This window comes from Balaenoptera borealis, assembly GCF_965194805.1.
Source record: "Balaenoptera borealis genome assembly, chromosome: 20".
Classification (NCBI taxonomy): domain Eukaryota; kingdom Metazoa; phylum Chordata; class Mammalia; order Artiodactyla; family Balaenopteridae; genus Balaenoptera; species Balaenoptera borealis.
The window spans coordinates 19,125,975-19,142,680 of NC_138879.1; the positions used below are offsets into that span (position 1 = coordinate 19,125,975).

A 16,706-nucleotide genomic window follows, 5' to 3' on the forward strand; every position below is an offset into this window, starting at 1 on the left:
GTCGCCAAGGTACTTAGTCTGTCATATGGTCAGAATAGGAAAATAGAAATATACAATATTTTTGCACATATTTAATACAATCCGCCTTTTCTAAGAATACAACTACTCTGTTGTTCTGTGTTGTTCAGAACTTTAACAAGAACTGTTCACCATTTGGGAAAATCGAATCACAAATGACAACATTGCCCAACATAATACCCTTAGGTCAGTCTGCATTTGTCCCTGTCACATTCTTAGTGATTCTAGGTATGAGTGCTAGTGAAACCGCGCACCTCAGACTGGGACTTGAACCCCCGTGCCAGGACTCGAACCCAGCCTAAACCCAGATTGGGACTTGAACCCACGTGGCTAGGACTCGAACCCGGCCAAAACCCACAGTCTTCCAACTGAGATCACACACCTAGTTTCAGGACTTAATGAAACTCAGGTTCTTGATGTCTCATGGCAGAAAGAATTCGGTGAGAGACAAAGTGATAGGTAGGAAGGATTTATTTAGAGAGAAGCACACTCCATAGACAAGAGTGTGGGCCATCTCAGAAGGCGAGAAAGGTCCCAGGGTATGGGGTTGTCAGTTTTTATAGGGATGGGTAATTTCATAGGCTAATGAGTGGGAGGAATATTTCAGGTATCTCAGGAAGGGGCGGGGATTTCCAGGAACTGGGCCACTGCCCACTTCTTGATCCTTGTGGTCGGTCTTGAAACTGTCATTGCACCTGTGGGTGTGTCATTTAGCTTGCTGATGTGTTACAGTGAGCGTATACTGAGGCTCAAGGCCTAATGGAAGTCGACTTGTCTGCCATCTTGGACCCACTTGGCTCTAATCAGTTTATGTCATGTCCTTGGGCTATGTCATTCCTTCAAAGGTTGTGCCCTGTCCCCTTCCCTCCTGTTTCACAAGCATCTGAATACTTCACTATACATCTTCCAGCGTAGTGATACCTGAGCATTGACATATTGAAATGCCTTCCTCTTATTTGTCTTTTTTATAGTGAGAGCATTACATTGATATATTTTCTGAAATCATGTTTTTTAAAAAAAATTCAGAAAGGTTAAATTAGGTTAATTTCACTTGGGGATAGTAAAGTTGAGTTATAGTTGTTATAATAAAGGGATGCTGGGGTCTGGTAGGGTGCAGGGTCATTTGGTATGCACAGGCTCTGCAGATAGTTCTGCTACTTTGTAGGTACGTGTCTTTTTTTTTTTTTAAACTACGCTATTATATTTATTTTATTTTATTTTATTATTTTTATTTTGGTTGCCCTGGGTCTTTGTTGCGGCACGTGGGCTTCTCTAGTTGTGGTGCACGGGCTCAGTAGTTGTGGTGCATGGGCTTAGTTGCCCCGCGGCATGTGGGATCTTAGTTCCCTGACCAGGGATCAAACCTGTGTTCCCTGCATTGGAAGATGGATTCTTAACCGCTGGACCACCAGGGAAGTCCCTGTATGTATGTGCCTTTGGACAAGATGGTTAACTTTCCTGTGTCTCAGTTTCTTTATCTGTAAAATGGAGGTAACAATACCTACCTCAGAAAGTTATCGTGAGGATAAATGAGTTATGACATGTGAAGTTATGACAGTGCCTGGCACATGGCAAGTATTTTTAAAATTAATTAATTTATTTATTATTCATTTTTGGCTGCGTTGAGTCTTTGCTGCTGTGTGTGGGCTTTCTCTAGTTGTGGCGAGCGGAGGTTACTCTTCGATGCGGTGCATGGGCTTCTCATTGCAGTGGCTTCTCTTGCTGTGGAGCACGGGCTCTAGGTGCGCGGGCCTCTGTAGTTGTGGCACTTGGGCTCAGTGGTTGTGGTGCACTGGCTTAGTTGCTCCGCAGCCTGTGGGATCTTCCCAGACCAGGGCTCGAACCTGTGACCCCTGCATTGGCAGGCGGATTCTTAACCACTGAGCCACCAGGGAAGTCCCTGCATGTATGTGCCTTTGGACAAGATGGTTAACTTTCCTGTGTCTCGTTTCTTCATCTGTAAAATGGAGGTAACAATACCTACCTCAGAAAGTTATCGTGAGGATAAGTGAGTTATGATATGTGAAGTTATGACAGTGCCTGGCACATGGCAAGTATTGATAAATGTCAGATGTTATGATTAATTCTTCGATCAAATTTCTTGCCTCTCCCATAAGTTCCTGCTCTAACTACATCAAAATGCTTTCAGTTTTTGGAATGGGGCATGATTCCTCTTGTTTTGTTCGTATTCTCCCTCTGCCCTGGAATGCTTTTCCTTACCCTCTGTGCCTGGCCAATTCCTATTTACCCATCAGGTCTCACTTAGATACTACTTTCTTTATGAAGCCTACACCTATTTCTCCCAGTCTAGGTGAGGTGTTCCTGTATTGCACCCTAGTGGTTGCTCTTATCATGGAGTAATGTGATAAAAAATGGAGGGCTTACATTAGCTATGGTGGGCAAGGAATGCCCTCTGAGGAGGGGACATTTGAGCTAAAGCCTGAAAAATGAGGAAGAGGCAGAGCGCAACCAATACAAAGGCCTTGAGGAACCACTTGGTGCATTGCAGCACTAGAAAGCGGGTCTGGGGACTTCCCTGTTGGTGCAATGGATAAGAATCCACCTGCCAATGCAGGGGACACGGGTTTGAGCCCTGGTCCGGGAAAATCCCGCATGTCGCGGAGCAACTGGGCCTGTGAGCCACAACTACTGAACCTGCGTGCCACAACTACTGAAGCCCTCGCGCCTAGAGCTCGTGCTCCCCAACAAGAGAAGCCCCCGCTCGCCGCAACTAGAGAAAGCCCATGTGCAGCAACAAAGATCCAACACAGCCAAAAATAAATAAATTAATTAATTAAAAAGAAAAAAGATGTGGGTCTGCACAGTGTATAGTGAGCGAGGAGGGGACAGAATGGTGATGAGGTTGAAGAGCTGGGAGTTTAAATCTACCGTGTCCCTGGTCCAATCACCCCACCTTCAGGCATATAGGACTACATACCTGAAAATCTTTATCTCTGCACCTACTGATCCCTATGCCTGGAATATGTTCCCCGCCTTCTCTGATTAGCAATAAAATTCTACTGCTCCTTCAAGGCTGAGTTCAAACCGTTTACGAAATCTTCTCCCATTCTTTAGCAGAAAATAATCACTCCCTTGTCTGAGGTCCCACAGCCCAGATGTCCCCATGGCACTAATCACATGCTGACTTGTATCTCAGCCAGATGTTTACATGCCAGTCTGCCCACCACCCAGTGAGTTCCGAGGGCAGAGGCTCTGTCTTCGTCACCTCTGTAGCCATCTTCTGATGCCTAGCCCAGTGCCTGGCCCACAGCAGGTACTCAGTGAATGTTGTGACATTTACTTGACTAGTGGGTGGTGCAGAACAGAAGGAAAACAAAAATAATAATGACGTATGGTTTATCACGTGCTTTCCTATTCATTACCTCATTTGAGCCTTCCAACAACCCTATGAAACAGTTGGGACAGGCACTATTATGTAGACCCATTTTACAGATAGGGTAGCAGAGGCCCAAGGGCACGCAGTAAATAGTGAGAACTAAGTCCCAATTCTGTCCCCTTACTTCGGATTCAGCGTAAATAAGGATGATAGAGAGACCCAAAGGACATTGTGAAGATATAAGACAGTGGGGTTGACTGCAACGGAAAAGCATTTTTGTGGGTGGACTAGGGAGGGATCCTTAGTCAGCTGGGACTGAGTTAACAGCAGCCCCACCAGGGAGGGCACAGGATTCCTTTCCCTGACCCAAGCAGCTGGAAGTCCGCAGCACCAACCCCCAGCTCTGGAAACTGAGGAAGCCCAGGCCCGGCAAAGAGGAGACGGATGTTCACAGGTGTTCGAGTCAGGCAGCTAAGATGACGTTAAGGATAACTTGTTAACAAGGCCTGCCTCTGTTGCCGTGACAACCGGAGCTTGACTACTGAGCCCTTGCAAGGTTGACAGGGTCGGGTTCTTCGTTAACTCGAAATTAGGAAAGGACATTTATGGTGTGTGTGTGTGTGTGTGTGTCCGCGCGCGCGCGCCAAAAAGATGAAAAAGATATTCAAAAAGATGTTCAGCTTAGTGATTCTCCACCTCCGCAACATGTTAGAATCACTTTCGCAATTTTAAAAGTTCCGATGCCTACCCACACACAAGACCAATTAAATCAGAATCTCTGGGGATGGAACTCAGGTATCACTATTTATTCAAGTCTTCCCAGGTGATTCTAATCGCAGCCAAAGTTGCGATCCCTGCTTTTAGCCGCTAAACCAAATTCCTGTGACCTTCTCCAGATGGCGGCCACCCGCCCACTTCCGCCTTTACGTGCGCTGGCAGGGGGAGGGCTTTCCAGGGGCGCATGCGTGTAGCAACTCTTCGCGCTCTGCTCCCTCCTCCTTTTTCCCCCTCCTCCATTTTGTTCGCGGACGCTGGGGACGGTGGGAGCAGATCTATTTCCGGGTTGGCAAAAGGGGCGGCGGCGGCGAGAAAGGGAGCTTGCTGGTGGGGGGGCGAGCAGGACGGGACGGAGCCGGAGCGGAGGTGGCGGAGGATTCGCTCCCGGAGCCGCTGTGCCTAGGTCGGGAAGAGGCCGGGGAGGGTGGGTCCGTCGCTGAAATGACCTGAGGACCTGAATGGGAGGGAGAGCCGGGGGAGGGGCGATTGGGGCGGAGCTTGAGGAGAGAGGGGGACTTTGGAGGAGGGGCCTGTGGGAGAGAGGGGTCCTGGGGGCGGGACCTGAGGGGAGGGGGAGTGGGGGCTGGGTCTGAATAACCTGGAGAAGAGGGGCCATGGGGAATCTAAGTAGGGAGGAGTGGTCGGGAATTGGTGTGGGCCGAGCGCTGACTGTGAAATGGGGAGGAAGGTTATTGAGAGACGGGAAATAAGGGATCCTGAAGGGTTGGGTGAGTAAGACGGCAACTCAGGGTGAGGAACGAGGTAACCGTGCGCAAAAAGGGAGATGGGGAGGGAGGACCTGTTGGGAACAGGTAATTAACAGGATGCTCCGGGTGAGGAGGCCGCCGTGACATTTTGGGAGTTGATGAGTGAAAACCAATGGTTGAAGGGATAACTGAGGAAATTGCTTACACTAGAGGGAATCTGGAGAACATTGGTTGAGAAGGAATCAGATTTGAGTCAAAGGCTGGATTGAGAAACGTTGGGGTTCGCATGGGAGCGACCTGCAGTTGAGGGTTCAGGTTGGAGTGATGTGAAGTCTTAGTTCTGGGCACCTCCAGGATCCACCTCCCTTTTCATGGTGTTATTTTTGCCCTGTGTTTGTTTCTGAATGACTTATGGCATGTTTTGGGTGACTTTTTTCTCCTTTTACAAACCAGAACAGAATCTCAGGGAACAAGGACTCTTAAGGATTTACTGAGTAACTTTGAGGCAAATCATTAAAGTGTCTCATTTTTTTCACTTGGAAATGTAGGTTTGATCCCTCTCTGCTTCTAAAAGATTGTGTTAACCAAGTAGGATCTTTAAAGTGGTTGCAAAGAAGTGATCCCCGAAAACTGGATTGAGCTACTGATATTTAGAAGACATGTCTTTCCCAGTTTCTTCCTCTCAGCCTTGCACCTTTTGTGTGTGTGTGTGTGTGTGTGTGTGTGTGTGTGCGCGCGCCAGGGAGGAGTTGGTTTTGATTTGAAACATGCCCAATTTTTAAACTTTTCTCAGTGTCAACTTTTAGTAGCCAAAAATTTCATATTGTTGTGTTACATTGTATTGGCTGCCATCAAGACCGAGATGGGGAAGTTAGAATTGGGAATAAATAAGGTTGGTTGATGGAGAATGTGGAAGAATGCAGTATTTTATTTTCTATTTTATTGTCTTTGAGAATTCACTGAAAAATAGTGTTGTAGACAGTTGAGCCTTTTCCTTTGGCCCAGTCACTTTGGCCCTTTTTGCCAGTTGTTGGGGAACCAGTGTGCTCGTGGACAATTTTAGCTTCTTTATTCTTAATCCTTTAACATCTTGACTGTTCTAGCTTTTTCTTTGGGCATAATACTCTATAAACACTTTGCCCTTAGGTGAATTTGTTTAGCTTGGCAGTGTTCCTGAAGGTCTTGGCATTTCTGAAGTCTGTTGTGGATTTGCTTAAGAAGGGGCAGATTCTAACTCACACTTGATATCAGAGTAGTGTTTACCTTAGTTGGTACTGATTAGTTAGGTGATGTCAGCACAAAGGTGAAATGCAGAGGAAAGTGGAAGGTGTTGAGAGCTGTGCAGTTTTCTGGTTTTACTGATGGCTTTTAAGAAGGGAAGGGACGAGTCCTATTTCTTTCGAAGAGAAAATTGTCAGATGTTCTTTCTTGACTTCTTGGGCTCTTTGATTGGGAGAGTAACCTGGTGGACTTGAACCTGTGTTCCTGTTGTTCTGAAGTAATTCTGAAAACCGGGGGCTGCTGGTTCAGCCTGTTTCAGCAACCCAACCCCAGGAAGAACTGCAGGTATGAAGTGTATACAGGTGGTCCCTGACTTACCGTGGTTCGATTAAAGATTTTTCAACTTCACAATGGTGTGTGAGTGATATGCATTCAGTGGAAGCTGTACTACGAATTTTTGATTTTGATCGTTCCCTGATTTGGCACCGTACTCTCTTGTGATGCTGAGCAGAGGCAGACAGCCTCAGCTCCCAGTCAGCCGCACCAGCTGATACACTTACAACCATTCTGTGCCCATACAACCATTCTGTCTTTCACTTTCAGTACAGTATTCAGTAAATGACGTGCGATATTCAACACTTTATTATAAAATAGGCTTTGTGTTAGATGATTTTGCCCAACTGTAGGCTATTGTAAGTGTTCTGAGGACATTTAAGGTAGGCTAGGCTAAGCTATGATGTTCCGTAGGTCAGGTGTATTAAATGTCTTTTCGACTTAACAGTATTTTCAATTTACAATAGGTTTATCAGGATGTAACCCATCTGTACACTGATTTGGGGGTAAAAACTTGCTTAATATTTTGCCGTCATTTCAACCTACAGTGTGTCTTTTTGGTTTGTTTTTAAGGTATTGAAATAAGTTGTGGAGGCTCAGAGCTCTGGGCAGACTTTGGGTATAGCCTGCTTCTTTCACATAATGGTTTTCCATTTTTCCTATCCTGTCATGTGTTTCCATTGCTCTACTGGAGCCAGTCCCAAGTGGAAAACGGCAAATTGCACATATTTTTCCTCCTTTTCAGTCTCTGGTGGACATCTTGTCTGTGTCACAGTTTGATACCACCAAATTGAAAGGATTTTTGACTGCTTCAAATGGGGAGGGTGGACAGAAGCTGAGCTGGGTTTGCTGGGCCAGAGAATGGACTCTGTCAAAGCAAAGAATAGTTGCAGAAACACAAACCAGGACCTTGAAGCTGTGACTAACATTTTGGCAACATGCTTCCCTTTGCCAAATAACTTCTTTTCTTCTTGAGTGTGATTGTTGATCTCCTTCTCAAAGTAGGCTCTTGTTGCTGCTGTTCTTTACACAGCTCCCGAGCAGAAGTTGGCAGAGTTCCGGTTGACTGTCTCTTGAGGGATGTGGCCTGGATTAGAGTGGATGGGGTGTTTCATGTCAAAGTGAGGTTCATTGGCAGATCCTGAGAGCTGCTCTGCAAGGAAATGGAGGCGGTACTCTTTACTGAATGTTCTTACACGCCTTTATGTTTCTCCTAAATTCAAATCTGTTACTTATTCATCTGGTGATTAAATGCAGAATCATTGCCTTTGCCTAGCTTTGAAAGTCCAAGGCACTGAGGAAGAGAGAAAGAGTGTTTCCAACTTTTTTTTCTCCTCACTCTCAGTCCCAAGCCTTTTAGCCTGGGGAGCCACGGGCTAAACTCACGAGCACTTCTTGCTATTATTATCGAGGGGTATTTTAAAATGCTGAATAGAACTTTATGGAGAAAAACAATGTTAGTAGGGAACGAAGGTGATACATTTGCTAATGTCTGTGTCAGTCTTAGATCTCTTAATATTTTGACTTACCATGCCTGTGGAGGCAAATAGGTTATCAAATAGGGGAGCCAGGAATTGGCTTCTAACTTGCCATTTAGGCTTGGCAAAGTTATAACAATTTAGTATGGCTGTACTAAATACTTAATGCTACTTAGTAAATACCCTTTTCAGTGTGTTCTACTTAGTGAATACCCCCTTTTTTAAAAAAATATTTATTTATTTATTTGGTTGTTCCGGGTCTTAGTTGCTGCATGTGGGCTCCTTAGTTGTGGCGTGCGAACTGTTAGTTGCTCCACGGCATGTGGGATCTAGTTCCCTGGCCAGGGATCGAACCCGGGCCCCCTGCATTGGGAGCGCGGAATCTTAGCCACGGCGCCACCAGGGAAGTCCCTACCCTTTTGTTTTTCAGGGGATAATTATTTGAAGATAACTGTGTCTCCATTAGGTCTTGGAATGGATTATGAAGATCATTTCTTGCAGTGTGTGACAGTGGCCCTTGTAACATTGGAGATAACCCCAAAACAAATCCTCTTCTTGGTGGCCCTGGATTCACCTTTCTCTTGCCATCGTTAGTCCAGAGTATTCTGTTCCTGATATGCAGGTTCAGATCCAAAGGTTTTGACTCTGGTCCAGGGCTTTGATTGTGGTAACAAATATGATTATTGGAGTTGTGTTCAGCCTAGTCTCAGTTCTTTCTTTCCTGAAGAGTGTCTTGAAGTTTGGCACATCTGTATATCCAAGGAACGTGTGTAGATGTCCTCCCCATTTTAATAATTGGTTTTCAAGAAATTTTTAGTTTCTTAAACTTCATGGATTCATATTAAGCTCCATTTAGATTGAGGCCCCTGAGTGAAAGTAATTTGTTTTTAGTTGGTATTTATGATAATTCTTCAGTACAAATTCATCAGCCGGCTTTCTGTGCTTATAGAAATGCTGAATCCAATAATCCCTTTTTTTCCTCCCAATAATCCCTCTGACTGTGAAACATTCTGCATAAGTCCAGATTGGAACAATTGGTTGTTTAAAAAAGAAAAAAAGACATTTTCTAAAGTGGTGCAGTCTACTATGGGACAAGTTGTCTGAGATTTGTGGATAGTGAGTTTTCCTTCTTTCCACTTCTACCTTCCCTGTGCTCAGATGTAGGCAGGGTGTTTGTCATCAAAGATCCAGTTATGAGATTAATTTAAACTCTTGCTATCACTGTCTTATAAGGACAGGGCTGTCTTTAACAAATATTGTTGTTGTTTTTTTAAAATATTTAATTAATTTATTTATTTGGCTGTGCCAGGTCTTCATTGCAGCACACTGGATCTTCGTTGCTGCGTGCGGTCTCTTTAGTTGTGGCATTCGAACTGTTGGTTGTGGCATGCATGTTGGATCTAGTTCCCTGACCAGGGATTGAACCTGGGTCCCCTGCATTGGGAGCATGGAGTCTTAGCCACTGGACCACCAGGGAAGTCCTGACAAATATTATTCTTTTAAATAGATAATACACTCACGTGGCCCAAAATTTGAAAGATAAAAAAAATGGTATACAGTGAATAGTCTGCCCTCCACCCTTGTCTACTTTTCATTGCAGTTCGTCTTCCCAGAGCCAGCTAATATTATCAGTTTCTTGAGATCCTTTCCAGAGATACTGTGTACATGTAAAGCAAATACATACATTTCTTGCATTTTTTTAAACAAGTGTAGCACACTGCTAATTCTATCTGCAGTTTTTAAGAAACTTATTTTGACCATCATTCCGCATGAGCAGTAAAGAGAGTTGGCACCTGCCCTATACTGGTAGATATTTAATGTTTCTAGTCTTTTAGATATATAATGTTTCCAGTCTTTTGCTGTTACAAACTATGCTCCAGTGAATAACTATATATATTTGGCCCTTTGCATGTGTGACTATGTCTGTAGGGTAAATTATAAGTAGAATTGCTGAAACTGCTTGTTTTGGGCCCTGTCATTCACTTATGTGACAATTTTTGAGCTCCTGCTGTGTGCCAGGCACTGTGGTAGGTGCTGGAGATACAGCAGTGAACAAAACTGACTCAGACCTTGCACTCATGCGGTTATGGTCTAGTGGGGAAAACATCCATTAAACAAATAATTAATTACTCTCGCTATAAGTGCTGTGGAGAGAGCTAATGTGAAGCCTAACCCTGGTTCATTGGGAAGGCGGGCAGTCAGGTAAGGTCCCTGAGGAATTGACTTCTAAGGCTGAAACCTAAAGGATGAGGGGAGGAAATGGCATAGATGAAGGTCCTGAGGAGGGAAAGAACTTGGCTATTTTGAAGAATTGAAGGAAGTTCCAGTGTGTCTGGAGCTTAGGGAGTGAGAAGCAGAGAGATAGGAGGCAAGGCTTCAGAGTGTGAGCTCTCCAAAGATACAGATAAATGGCATAGTGAATTTTGAGCTCAACCTTTACAATAGACATTTTTTCCTGCCACTTCTTTCCACATGTAGTAGTTTACCAGTGTTGATGCTGAAACTATCAGTATCATAAAGGAGTATGATGCCTGTAGAGTGGAACATGTTTTCTAAAAACTTTCCTGGGTAAAGCCTATTCTTTTATCTTGATTTCTTTTAGGTCCTGCAAATTAAACTTGCGTGGCTGGATTAGGACTTAAAATTTTGGGCTCTCGAGAACTGGTTTGGAGATTGTTGGGGAGCAGTTCTTATATGGGGGATGATGGGATTGTTAGTTTGCCAGACCTGCTTATTTAGGAAACAGAAAACCTCTTCACTTCTGGGGACTATTGACTGTTTTTTTTGTAAGCCTCATGGGGCTAGAGAGAGAACACAGATGTTCTTATTGTGAACTACTGAATATAATTTGTCATACCCATCATCTAGGACATATATCTTAACATGATGCCTACGACTTATTGGACATGCAAATGAATCAGTAGCTCAAGGGCCATTATAACTCTGAATATATGAAAACATTTTTATCTGCGGTATATATATTTTTTTAATTAATTAATTAATTAACTTATGGCTGTGTTGGGTCTTCGTTTCTGTGCGAGGGCTTTCTCTAGTTGTGGCAAGCGGGGGCCACTCTTCATCATGGTGTGCGGGCCTCTCACTATCGCGGCCTCTCTTGTTGCAGAGCACAGGTTCCAGACGCGCAGGCTCAGTAATTGTGGCTCACGGGCTTAGCTGCTCCGCGGCATGTGGGATCTTCCCAGACCAGGGCTCGAACCCATGTCCCCTGCATTGGCAGGCAAATTCTCAACCACTGCGCCACCAGGGAAGCCCTATCTGCTGTATATTTTATATTGACGTTTGTTCAGGAATCACAGTACTCTTCCCCAAAGCCCAGATGGTCCTGTTTGATTTAGTACCTTTCTTGTGTAATTGGATCAGCTTGCCCTATTTTCATAGCTCAAAGTAGACTCTTGGTTTAGCAGACCGTCACTAGTGATCAAGGAATGAAAATGTGCAAATTTTTCTAGCATTTCAGCAAGGAGCATATGTGTATCTGATGGCTTAAGGGTGTTAGAGTGAGAGAAGAGACTCTTCAATGAAAGTCATAGCTTTGTTATTATCTGTGGTGAGTTGGGACTTAATATATTATCTTTGAAATGAGGCATGACACTTCTCTCCATGTGGAGTCTGGATCAACATTTTATGGAGCATCTTCTTAAATTTTCTTTCAGGTCTTTTTTAAAAAAATTAATTTATTTTTGGCTGCGTTGGGTCTTCGTTGCTGCATGCAGGCTTTCTCTAGTTGTGGTGAGTTGGGGCTACTCTGTCGTGTGCAGGCTTCTCATTATGGTGGCTTCTCTTGTTGCGGAGCACAGCCTCTAGGCACGCGGGCTTCAGTAGTTGCGGTACGTGGGCTCAGTAGTTGTGGCTCACGAGCTCTAGAGCACAGGCTCAGTAGTTGTGGTGCACGGGCTTCGTTGCTCCACGGCATGTGGGATCTTCCCGGACCAGGGCTCAAACCCGTGTCGCCTGCATTGGCAGGCGGATTCTTAACCACTGCGCCACCAGGGAAGCCCAGACCTTTTCTTTTTTTTTTTTTTTTTTTTTTCCAGACCTTTTCTTAATGGAGACTGTCATCACTGATTTTCCTTACTTCTGACTGTTCTCTGTATAAGCTTTCTACTTTTATATTTGGGGTGTGCAAATGAAGGAAGGCACGTAGAAGCCGAGGGCTAGTACTGTGAGATGGCCAACCTAGAGTGAGAAGAGCTGCTTTTTGTCATCAGTGACTAGGTTTCAGCCTACCTGGTAACAGTCTTTTAATCTCATTAACAGTGTCTTAGAACTTCTAAAGATATTTTGACAACAGATGGTTATTTTTGCTTTTCAATTAGTTGCATTAAATTGAGGAGAAGACCTTTTAAAAAGGGGGGTAAGTTAATTGATTTTAAGATTTATCCCTCTATTTTTGTGCTTACCTTTGCAGTTAAATTTTGGTCACGATTTCTCATAGTGGCCTGGAAGTTCCTCCCATATTTGACCTGTGGTGGAGTGAGCTCTGGGGTGGTGAACACTGGTTGCACCCAGGCTGTGCCAGAGATTCAGGTTGCATTAGGCAGCCTGCTTCCATTACAGTTGAGTGAGACACGGGTTATTTTGGTTTGTTTGGGATTTTCTACTCTCTTTAACTGCATTGGTAGCAGATCCAGTACTGACCTCATTTTTTTGAAATTTTGGTCAGTCTGAAGAAGCTTGGTTTTGCTTATACGGTGTTAGATTTTTTTAATTTTTAGTAATTAAATTAAAAAAATCAATACAGTAAGAATACATCGTTTAAAGAGTCAAATAGTACTATAAGTCTTACAATTTAAAAAGCTGCTCCATTTCTCCTTATTTGTCCTCAATCACTTTGAATACTTCTGGTATTTTTTCCTGATGTATATTACCTTCATGTTTCTACATAGTATACTCACACTATTATGTCTTGGTTTTTCCATTCTTAGATATCTATTTAATTTCTACTGTGGACACTGAATTTTGCATTCTTATGCTGCTTTTAACGCTCAACCCTTCCTGCTATCTGCCTAATAGAGATATATCACAATCTTGATTAAATCAATAATTTGTATGTTTTTGTGTTATATATCAGGATTCAAATAGAAAAACCAACCATTCTTGATATTTCACAGATTACCAAATCATTGGAAGGCCAGGGGAGCATAGGTCAGGGAAAGCCACTTGCAGGGATTGTAAGAAACTGCAACCATTAATAATCTTGGCTGCCTTAAACACCAAAGCAGGCAATTTACAGAATATTGAAAACTGCCGCAAACCACATGTCTGTCATCTGTTGGAGGCCACACACCTGCTCATTGCTCCTGGAAGGTCAGTAATAGCATCTACGTGCCTTCCATCTTCCAGATCTTGAGTGAATGAGTTGTGTCGGTGGAATTTAAACCACAGCCCCATTGACAGGGGATTCTAGGAAAAGTAGTTCCCAGACCTCCAGCCTCCCTCCTCTCCCATGAGTCCAGAAGGGAGTAGAGGTGAGTGTTATTAAAAGAAGAAAAAAAAAAAAAATCCAGTATATTGACTGTGTACTATGATTATATTTCCTTCTTTATACTTTTTTCCCCTAAGTACAATAATTGCCTTTTTTCTTTTTTTCTTTTTTTTTTTTGCTTGATTTTCTGAGTGTCAATCATTAATTCATCCCTAAACTCGGATGAAAGTTTCTCTTTTCAGTACACTCGAACACATTAGTGGAGTCTCTTCCAGAGGCTTTATGAAAAAAGGTCTTTAGGAGGGGGTGCATTTTTTGAGGTCTTGCATGTCTGAATCATCTCTTTTCTACCCTCACGCTGGTTGGTAGTATGATTAGATATAAAATATTATGTTGGGGATCATATTTCTTTGGAAATTTTAAGCCTTTGTGGTTTTCTAACTTTCAAAAATCATATTGTGAAGTTTGATGCTATTCCAATTCTAGATTCTTTGTGTGGGATCTGTTTTTCCTCTGAGAGATTTTAGGGTCTTGTCGTTACCTGCACCCCTGGAAGACTCTGCAGTGGAAGCGCAGAGTCTTAATCACTGGGCTACCAGGGAAGTCCCATTTAGGGTCTTGTCTTTATCCCTGGTATTCTGAAATGCAATGATGTGCCTTGGGATGGTTATTAGAATTCATCATGCTTGGGAATTCCCTAGTGGTCCAGTGGTTAGGACTCCACGCTTCCACTGCTGGGGGCCCAGGTTTGATCCCTGGCCAGGGAACTAAGATCCCACAAGCCCGGTGGTGCGGCCAAAAAAAAAAAAAATCATCATGGTTGACCTTCAGTGGGCGTTTTCAGTCTGCAACTTATTTCCATCTGTCTTGGGAAGTTTTCTTGTATTAACATCTTTTATAATATATTCTCTCTCTGATAACTACTATTTCTCTCTTCTCTCTTTCTGGGAACCCCTTTCTGGGAATCCAGATGGTGAAACTCCTAGAATGGCCCCCTAATTTCTTTTCCCTTGTGAATTTCTGTTTTTCTCCCTTGTGAATTTCTTTTTTTCTCATTCAATTTTCAGATAGCCTTAGCTTTTTCTTCCAACTCTTCTATTGTATTTTTAATATTTGCTATCAATTTAAAAAAAATAAATTTATTTATTTATTGGCTGCATTGGGTCTTTGTTGCTGCATGCGGGCTTTCTCTAGTTGGGGTGGCGAGCGGGGGCTACTCTTGGTTGTGGTGTGCGGGCTTCTCATTGTGGTGGCTTCTCTTGTTGTGAAGCACGGGCTCTAGGCGCACGGGCTTCAGTAGTTGTAGCACATGGACTCAGTAGTTGTGGCTCGCAGGCTCAGTAGTTGTGGCACGTGGGCTTAGTTGGTCCACAACATGTGGGATCTTCCTGGACCAGGGCTCAAACCCGTATCCCCTGCATTGGCAGGTGGATTCTTAACCACTGCACCACCAGGGAGTCCTTGCTATCAGTTTTTTTAATTTCCAGGAAATTTTTTTGGAATTTTTTTTTTTAAGTATTTATTTATTTATTTATGGCTGTGTTGGGTCTTCGTTTCTGTGCGAGGGCTTTCGCTAGTTGAGGCGGGGGCCACTCTTCATCGCGGTGCGCTGGCCTCTCACTGTTGCGGCCTCTCTTGTTGCGGAGCACAGGCTCCAGACGCGCAGGCTCAGTAATTGTGGCTCACGGGCCCAGCTGCTCCGCGGCACGTGGGATCTTCCCAGACCAGGGCTCGAGCCCGTGTCCCCTGCATTGGCAGGCAGACTCTCAACCACTGCGCCACCAGGGAAGCCCTGGAATTTTATGTATAAATATTTTTGCATGTTGTCAGGAATTGTGTTTTGTTTGCCTTGATTCCTGTCTTTCATGTTAGAGGTTTTCTTGAAATGTCTGATAATTCTTGGCTATGTCTGTTCATTTTTAAGGATGAGGCACTAAAAAGCTGAGTGTGGAGCCCTGGCTCATCAAGTGGTGGGCACCATTTTAGGGTGAATTGGCACTGGTCACTTTCCTCAGAGAAGGCTGCTCCAGTCTTCTGCCTAGAGAGTATAAGCCCAGCAGCAGGTGTTTTGGAGCCAAGTGGGAGAAGAGAGCTGGGGATGGGGGAAGAGGTCTCATTGTTGAGTACAAGTTAGACTTTCACTTGATCCCTCTGTTTTCATTATGGCTCTGCTGCCCTTAGCTATGACTGGTCCCTTGGTTCAAGAGGCCCTCTGGTTGAACTTCTCTCATCTTCTGCCAGGCATCATGGGGGAGGGGACAGAGAGGATGGAAGAATCTTATTTCTTATACAGATTTTCAGCCAATTCTGTTTTAGCCCCTCCTACACTCCTTTATCCAGAGGTATTAGGTGCCTCCAATTTCTGAGCCTTTTCTGAGATTCTGTGGTAGGAACCTGCTTGCTTCTTACTGCTGCAAGCATTTAGCTTTTTCCTTTCTGTGAAGTTATTTATCACTAGTGCATCTGCTTTCCAGCTTCCAAAATTTTGTTGACGTCTCTCTTTATGTTGTTGTCTCCTTCCCCGTTTTTTTTTCTTTTTTGAAGTTTATGCCTTAAAAAATCCCTTTGCTGTAATTTTGATGGTGTTTATGTGTGATAAATGCACGGACATATTCATGTTTAACCAACGTATTCATCACCTTTTCTTTACTGAAACCCATTCAGATAGCAGTTGATTGCTAATGCTCCTTTAGAACACTGTTTTCCAGACTTCCCTAACACCAAGAATACTTAAGGTGCTCATTGAAAATACAGATTCTCAGATCTCTCTCCTGCGAAATTTCTGATTTTAGTAGGTCTGGATTAGGGCCCAGCAATCTTTTTTGTGTTTGATTTTTAAACAAATGCCCTAGGATGTGTCTTATCTTCAGACAAGTTTGGAAGCTGTGTTTTAGAAGGATCTTCTAAACCATTTATTGCTATCCTAAGTTGCTTTTGTATTCCGACTGTGTTTTAGTCTGTCGAGCTTTGGTCTGGATTTCTGAATTAGAATGTGTCCTTCATCTGATTAACTCCTCTCTTCTGTAGTTAAATGCTGGCTAATGGTAATAACTTTGGCCTTGTATGACTCCATTTTTTTAGCCAACATTTGTAAACCCACTGGTTCCTGGGATGTGTGGGTGGGGAGGAAATATTAGTTATGAACATTGAGCTACTCTGCATTATTTCACTGTCCAAATCCAGGATTCTGTTTTTTGTTTTTGAAATGGAAAATTGACTCAGGCTTTAAAAACAAATCTGCTAATTATCTGCCTTAGATTTATGCAGCATCATTTTTGGAGATGTTAAAGCACTGTGATTTGAAGTTTGTTTTTAACTTTGACAATATGAGAGGGCACATTCTCTTCTTTTTGTGTTGTAGATCCCTAGGCCTTGGAAGGAAAAACAGT

At 43.5% G+C, this 16,706-nt stretch overlaps 1 protein-coding gene and 1 long non-coding RNA gene across 6 annotated transcripts in view; one reads left to right on the forward strand and one right to left on the reverse strand.

Annotated features, from left to right (window-relative positions):
* The first annotated feature begins 4,356 nt into the window (after positions 1-4,356).
* The window catches only part of WIPF2 (WAS/WASL interacting protein family member 2), a 39,271-nt gene continuing 26,921 nt past the window's right edge, over positions 4,357-16,706 (forward strand). For 2 of the 5 annotated variants that reach the window (XM_082371777.1, XM_082371780.1), the window contains exon 1: positions 4,357-4,535. The gene's annotated coding sequence lies outside the window, so the exon portion shown is untranslated. Of the gene's footprint in view, positions 4,536-4,765; positions 6,406-16,706 lie in introns of those variants that run through there. The other 3 variants (XM_082371779.1, XM_082371781.1, XM_082371776.1) reach the window with 2 other exon arrangements.
* LOC309618287 lies at positions 11,559-14,824 on the reverse strand. Its single transcript, XR_014238399.1, has 2 exons — positions 11,929-14,824; positions 11,559-11,894 (listed from the first exon to the last, which is right to left on the reverse strand). It is a non-coding gene; the product is annotated as an uncharacterized lncRNA (long non-coding RNA).